The sequence below is a fragment of the Empidonax traillii genome, unplaced genomic scaffold, assembly GCF_003031625.1.
Source record: "Empidonax traillii isolate 1590-97213 ecotype Southwest subspecies unplaced genomic scaffold, ASM303162v1 scaffold270:size1067046, whole genome shotgun sequence".
In the NCBI taxonomy this organism is placed as follows: Eukaryota; Metazoa; Chordata; class Aves; order Passeriformes; family Tyrannidae; genus Empidonax; species Empidonax traillii.
The window spans coordinates 968,666-976,555 of NW_020955463.1; the positions used below are offsets into that span (position 1 = coordinate 968,666).

At 42.4% G+C, this 7,890-nt stretch overlaps 1 non-coding gene across 1 annotated transcript; it reads left to right on the top strand.

Annotated features, from left to right (window-relative positions):
- Nucleotides 1–5,653: 5,653 nt before the first annotated feature.
- TRNAN-GUU lies at nucleotides 5,654–5,727 on the top strand. The gene has a single exon. It is a non-coding gene; the product is annotated as a tRNA-Asn (tRNA).
- The last annotated feature ends 2,163 nt before the right edge of the window (nucleotides 5,728–7,890 follow it).

Consider the following 7,890-nt stretch of genomic DNA (forward strand, 5'->3'; position numbering starts at 1 on the left):
ATCACATAAATGTCAGAGAGGAACTTCAGACAGCAGCACAACTCTGTGAGATGAGTCCATTGAAAGCACACATACATCCAGCACATGCTCTCTAGATCATTCTTTCCAGGAGCAAAACTGTAACTGAAATCTGCCCTAATCCAGAGGAAGCATTCCCAAAGCCAAGAGCGGTAGAACAACAGTGCACAGCCATCCCTGGGTACACAAACTGATTGCTCCTGGGTCAGGCCATAATCCCTATTTCCTCATATGCCCATCTAAACAAAGCTTCAGTGAGCTACTTAAGGGGAGCTACAACTGCTGAGCTAAGGGGAAAGAACTGGCTGGCATCAAGGACGCTAAGTAAGGAACTCGGGTATGTTAGATCAAGCTGCAAGTTTCTGTGTCCTTGTGAGAGTTTACACAAATAATTTGTGCCCAAATACTCCAAGGGAGTTCGCCACCTAAATGTTTCTACAGCAATCAAGACCCATCTTGCAGTGCCGCTGCAAGCCAATTGCTAAGCACTGTGGAGGGCTAATAATCACGGAGAACTCACAGGCCAGGGTATCAGAGAGCTGCAGGTGCCCAAGACAAATATATTGTCTTCTTTCTCTCATATCAGCTTGGGAAGTCTCATTTAGCAGCATTTCTTAGTTACGTCTGAAAAGATCATATTATAATGTTCTCGTTGGTCATTAAATAAAAATTCCAGCACTTTTATGGTCCTTATTAACTGAGAGATATAAAATTTCAATAACGAGAGAGGTTGTGGTTTCAAGGGTCCACTTAGTCTCTAATCAGAGCACAAGATTTTTTTTTTAACATATATGTACGACACGAAAAACACATTGCCTTTTTTTCCCTTTTCTTTTACTTTTTTACTTTCCTAACAGGCTCCTCCAAACAGCTTCAATTAAAATGGTCTTTCTATAGTGCCCAGTGTTTTCTTTGGCAAATTTGGAGAGCTGGGTTTGGGGATAAAAGTAGATTGCACCATAAGATGAAAACAGGATCAGGAGATTTGACAGGACTTCATAAAAATTGCTTGGAGACAAAGGAGGACTTTTTCAATAGGTCATTTAAAAGATAAAAGCTCTGGAGGAAAGAGTTCTGCTCAGTGGCAAACTCATCTAACCCTTGCAAAGCCTACAGCAGAGACTGCAAGGGAAGCAGAAGTTACAAAGCATGAGAAATCACATCTTAAAGTTATTTTACACACGATTGGGTATAATTTTTAGCACAATGCACACATGCACTTGAGCAAGGACATAGTCCAGAAGAGGAACCTTTATGTCCATTTGACTTGCAAGCAGTTTGAGGGTAGAGGAAGCAAAAAGCAGCAGATTCTCTTTTTAACATTCACAGGCCTACTTTTTAATTCCAGAGTCTGCCCACCCCTTCCCCCAACTTGCTCCCTCACTTCCCCATATTGGTTATGCTGTAAAAATATTTAGATATCAAAGGAGATGAAGAGTGCACTCTACTACTTGAAAGGATGGACAAAGACTTTTCATGCTCTACAGACCTAGGTCAAGATGCAGAGAACTTCTTTTCCAGTCCCTCACCATCATCTGACAGTGTGGGATGGGTTTCTGTCTCTTCTGTGGGAGAAGACAGCACTCTCTTCAACATGGTACATGTTTCCTAAAGTGTTATTTGAATAGCAAAACATTCAAAAGGTCCATAAGCACTCAATGGCAGATAGCAACTGCTTTGTGCAATAGAACCCCTATTAGAGATACCAAAGTAATCCTTCTTGCGATGCAGACAGTGTTTCCAAGTGGTTACAAAATATCATGGTATAATTCAGGACCATCCGCCATTAAACTATGTCTCTTCCCTTCACATTTTCAGCCATGCCTGAAGGATGCCTGAACATCCCTAAATATTTCCAATCTAATCTCCTTTTATTACTAAATTAACATTAGACCCAGAACTTCCCAGTAAGTGTAGGGAAACCACACCAATGTTAACCACTTACATGTGGTCACTAACATTTTAACAATAGCCACTCTGGAAGATTTCTACTGCACTGCACTGCACTGCCAGTGCTAACACAGCAGGAAAGCACACTGGAGACAGCACGTACAAGCCTAGGTCAAGGCAGAAGCATAAGCATGGAGGAAATGAGAAAACATGAATTTAAATAACTGAACTGAAATATTATTATGATTACACGATTTAATCAGAGATAGCAAAAACACTCAAACACCATTTGCCAGAAAAATTAGGGTCTTTTCAGCATTTGTTTTGCCTTAACATGCTTTCATACACTTCCAAGTCCACTGACTTGATTCCTGTTGTGCTGCAGCAGGGCACAACCAGGGCTGATCATCCGCAAGGATTTTCCTCAGCTCAGATGTGACTATGAACAATATCACAGCCTTTTAGGACTCAGCTAGGAGAGAAAATTTCAAGTAGACATTCTGAAATATGTGGACAAGCAAAGGATCATTAAACTAAAATTTCACGTTTTAGTCAACAAAAAAAACGTTAGAGGTGTTTTCCTGTACAACAAAATAGAGAGACACAGAGTAGCAAAGGTGCTGTCCTCAGAGCCACACCGAGAACTGAGTCTATTACTAGGTTTAAGCTCTTGCTTTTTGGTTCACTTCCATAGATTATGATGCATTAAAAGAAGAGGTTCAGGCTCAGAGAGAGCCTCTTGCTATATTACTAGTTCCGTATTGATTACCCAAAGAGGAAAAAAAAAAAAATGAATAGGCATCACTTGACAACAAGCAGCTATCCTCTTCAATGGGAAATGCAACAGCTTCTTTATTTTACATCAGAAATTAAACCAACTTCAGCTCAGCACTTCTGGTCATGTAGGCACCACCTGGTAAACACATGTTTCAGTAAAAGCCCCAGCTGAGGGAACATGCTCTCATTACAGCAAAGGAAATAAAGATTAAACAGAAGGACGAGCTTTACGTTATTAAGGTTCCAAAAACAGTGGAAGAGGTTGGTTGTGGAGGCAATAAAATCCTCATTCTTGGATTTCTTGTTAGAATGTTTTAAATACATGAATGTTTCAAGCATATTTGATCCTTTCTTAGTGTATAGAGAACTACTACTGTGGCATCTTAGTCCTTTCCAAGACTAAATCTGCAAACAAAATGTATTCAGACTTCAAACTAGTACAATAAAATGTTTCAGTCTGTACACTGTCAATTAATTTTTACTTCTCTGAAGGACATGGCACGTGCATTTCAATGCTTTAATTGCTTCTGACTACCACTGTGAAATACATAGCAAATAATTATCCCTATGCTGAGAAGACTTCTAGTCAGATTTTGAATGTAAGAGAGTGGAAGCATATCCTTGCAGGCCTTCAGGTATCATTGCCATCAATCTGCAACATACAGAGGAAACTTCATTGCACTTCTTTTTCATTGCTGCTGCCTTACACAGCTTTCCTCTCCTTTCTAGACAAAAGGAAATTACAAGATCAAGACAGCCTTTTCTTACGGTTTAAAGAGAGAAGGAAAGCAGGCAGGATATTCCCATCTCCCATGCTGGCTCAGTCCATATAAATCTGCTGGCCAGTCCATCCTATTTCACCACGTTTGCCTGTGAAACAACGTAAGTTTCCTTTATTCTATTTGCCAGCTAGGACACAATCCTAGGAGGAAGAAAGAGCATGGTAGGAACACGCTCCTGCTCCCAGAGTAAGGTCAGACAACCAAATCTCACAGTCACAGCAGGTCCATTCCCAAATATCAGAGCATCAAACCAGAGAAGACCCAGGAAACAGGCTGCTTCCTGGAGGGGTACAATCAGCCATTAAGATCTGCACTGCCTCAGCCAGACTGCCCCCAGTACCTGACCTGTAACACAGTAACTGCACCACAGTAACAGTCTATTGATGCTTTCCACGCCCTTCCTCATTTACCACCTTTCTACCTGGACTGGTATACAGATAGAGGGAGGCACAGGCATTCAGATCTGGCACAAAAAGTTGCTGTTACATCTTCTGGTTCACACCAAGAAACAGCAAAATGCTGCAATAGCAGTATTATTGCAGCCATTTCACAGACCTGAAAAAGGATCTTTCTGTCTTAACACCTTTTTAACCTCATCTGCTAATTTGGTAAGTCTTCTTTCCCTCTCCTACAAGCCTTAACCCAAACACTGCAAGCTACGGAAATGCTTGTATGAGTAATGGCTGCAGTCCTGAAAACCAACAATTTGTAATTCAAACACTGTTGACAAAGCTTGAATGCTGTCAGTGCTCCAACAGATTATGCTGGAAACTTAGAGGCCATTATTAACACTCCACTAAATGCTCAACGTCCAGCACTGAACGAGTCTGGCTCTGCAACGTTCTGGACTCCTCCCCATGTTCCCTGTGACCAAATTTAAAGTTTTGTACCCATGAGGACATTTTAGTTCCCAGGTCCATGCAGCCCAGCAACTCTCCAAATCCAGTTCAGACAAAACCTGGATCTCTGCCTCATACCAGGGATCCTGGCAGGACACCAGGGTGTGCAGGCCAGACAGCAGCTGAGTACCACCCCATTTAGGTGCTGAGGAAAGCAGTTGGAGGAACAAAATGCCAGTGCACACTATGAGACAGACCTTCCCACAGCTTTGAGGCACACGGTGTAGACTCCCTTACAGTACGGCTTAAAACACCAGAGGAAATGAAGCAGCTGTCAAAATCCATACTAGAAGTCATCTGCTGCTGCTACTGTAAGTACATTTTTCTCCACCTACCAGTTCTTATCTCTCTAAAAGAAAATTGCTCCAACTCCTTTCTAAAGTCCACACATCTTCTGTGCTTGTGCAGCTCAATGACAAGAGCACTTAATCAAAAATGGTGTCAGCACAGCCTTGCAAAGAATAACTTTCCTAACTTTCAACAGCAATTTCAAGCCAACATTTTGCTATATTTCCGTCACCAAACGAACAACAACAACAAAAGGCTAGGATATTAAAAGTTTCCTTCTGTCAGGAAACTAGACATAAACCAAGTACAGATTCACTGGCTGAACAGAACTCAGCTCCTGTCATGTATTTCAGTATTTCATATCCTTTGGTTTCCATCAAGACACAAGGGCACACAGAGCAGAAGGCTCCATCTTTTCCTTGTTGGTTGATAACAGTAAAAAATTCATATGCCCACTACACACTGGAGTTATCAGCACTTTGTTTGAGGTCTGAAACTTAAAATAAAAATGCAAGTTTCACCATGAAATCTTCCCTGTTTGTTAAGACATGTCCAGCTCTCTCACCTCTAATCCCCAGTACCCAGATGCACTAAGAATTCTGCAGTCAGCATCTTGGATGTCTCTTGATCCATATTCCGAACCGTAACTCCGTTTTGCTTTAATTAACATGAACATGGGTAGTGCAGGGCCTGTCTGTACCTCTGGCTGGAGAAGCAGTGCTCTTAACCCACCTCAGAAGCACTAGCAGACAGCCTAGCACATGAACCCAAGCCCTCCTGTCCCACAAGAGGTTAAGTGGTGAGGCACAGCTACTTCAAACCAAAAGAATCTCCCTCCAGGAGTAACAGCATTTCTTCCTCCTTTATTCTGACACACCATATTTGCTGCAGCAGCGTGCCTGCAGTACCAGTCTGTCGCTGTTCAGCACACACAGACACCACCAGCAGCAGTTCTCAATCAATAAGGAATTCAGCTCCTCTGCAAGGTGTTCTGTATCAGTCTCTGTGGCGCAATCGGACAGCGCGTTCGGCTGTTAACTGAAAGGTTGGTGGTTCGAGCCCACCCAGGGACGGATGAGCTCCCTTTTAAGAACCAGCAACCACCTCATAAAGCCCAAAGAGGGAAAGTGCCAAGTCCTATCCCTGGGAAGGAATGACAACAGGCACCAGTAGATGCTGGGGCCACCCCACTTGGCAGCACCTTGGCAGAAATGTGTCCTTGTGCGAGGGCATACTGACAGCATGGTAAGGGCAGCAATCTTCAGTCTCTCCTCAGCACTGGAGAGGCCACAGCCTGAGTGCTGTGTCCACTTCAGGGCTACCTAGTACAAGAGAGACATGGACATAGCAGAGAGGGTCAAAGGAACAACCACAAAGATGATGGTCGGTGACTGTTCAGCCTGGAGAAGGCTCACAGGGGATCCTATTTATATCTTTAAATACCTGAATGGAGGGTACAAAGAGGGCAGTGCCAGGCTCTTTTCAGTGGTGCCCAGTGGCAGGACCAGAGGCAATGGGCACAAAGCGGAACAGACAAGGTTCCAGTTGAGGATCAGGAAACACTTTTTCACTGTGAGACTGACTGAGCACTGGCACTGGTTGCCCAGGAAGGTGATGGAGTCTCCTCTCCCTCCTAGGAGATATTCAGAAGCTGCATGGACACAGTCCCGAGTCAGGTAGCCCTACCTGAGCAGGGGGGTTGGACCAGATGACCACCAGAATCCCCATCCAACCTCAACCATTCCATGTTCAGCATTCTGTTCAGGAGAAAAATAGAAGTCAAATCACATTCAAGCAAACGTGATTGCTGACTTCTGGCACCCTGAGTACCCAATCTACCTAGAACTTCAGCTTCTCATTCCATACCAAGCTCAGGCATTACCAGTATATAAGGCTCAACTCTTCACAGAATATTTTGAGTTGGAAGTAACCCAGAAAGATCATAAAGTCCAACTCCTGGCCCTGTACAGAACAACCCCCAGAATCACACCATGTGCCTAAGAGCATCACCAAAACACCTCTTGAACACTGTCAGGCTTGGTGCCGTGACCACTTCTATGGGGAGCCTGTTCCAGTGCCCAACCATCCACTGTGTGAAGAACCTTTTTCTAGTATCTAAACTAAACGTCCCTTGATAGCTTCAGGCCATTACCTCAGCTTCCCTCCATCTTGCTTCCATAAGCATCCTTACTTCTGTTCTCCCAGATGACACCTGCCCATAGGCTTGGTATCTTTCTCACACCTACCCTGAATTAAAACAATTATGTTTAAAGCTGAAATTCAGAGATGACATATAATCTCTAACCAGTATAAAACATTTATCCATTACATTTATATGCTATGCATTAAAGCATATTAATAAAAGTATGTTTGATAGTTAGATATGCTCGCTATACTGTGTATTATAATATTTTATATTTTGTGTATAAAAGGTATTACATATTATCAAAACTGCCTTCATAGTTTGGGGGAATGCTACTTCTCTTCCCTGAACCCCAGTTTACAGTTTCACTCCTAAACCTAGAGTAGCTAGATCTGGAGATTCTCATTACTATGTTAAAGAACAAGTTTCATGCTGTCAAGAACATCTGGATAGCCACATTCCTCAGAAATTCCAGCCTGACAAGCATTAAAAACTGGGAACCAAGCACTTCTGTCAAAAGGATCCAAGCAGACTTATTCCCAGAAGTAAATCCAGAGTTGATGAAACACAGAAAACACTAGAAGTGTTTCCTTCCAATCATGATTAGACACTTCTATTTTAAGTCTTCTTCTGAGTTTGGGGTTTTTTTGAGTGTCTAACACAAAGACCTAGAAGCCCAAGAGTTCTAGAATTTGACTGGAATTTTTGCTATCATTGTCTATAAAACATGCATAGATGTTACAGAAACTAGGAGCATGAGAAAAAAAAATTTAATCACCATGACCATTTTCACTCCTACAGAAAGGACCAGATGTTACTCAGACACAAGGATAAGGATAAAAGTTCTTACACTTGCATTAAAATTAATCACAGAACATAGGTAGGCAGTAGTTTGGAAACACACCTTCACAATTCTTTGCCCATACAACCCTTCATAAATTTTTCATTAAGGTGACACAGGTAATCATGAACAAAGGATTGGAAAACCTTACAAAATTTGGAGGTTTTAATGGAAAGCTTCTCTCTTTTTTCCCCCAAAAAGCTCATGCTGTTGGAAAGTGAGCAGGATAAACACCTTATATTCTGCCCTTAG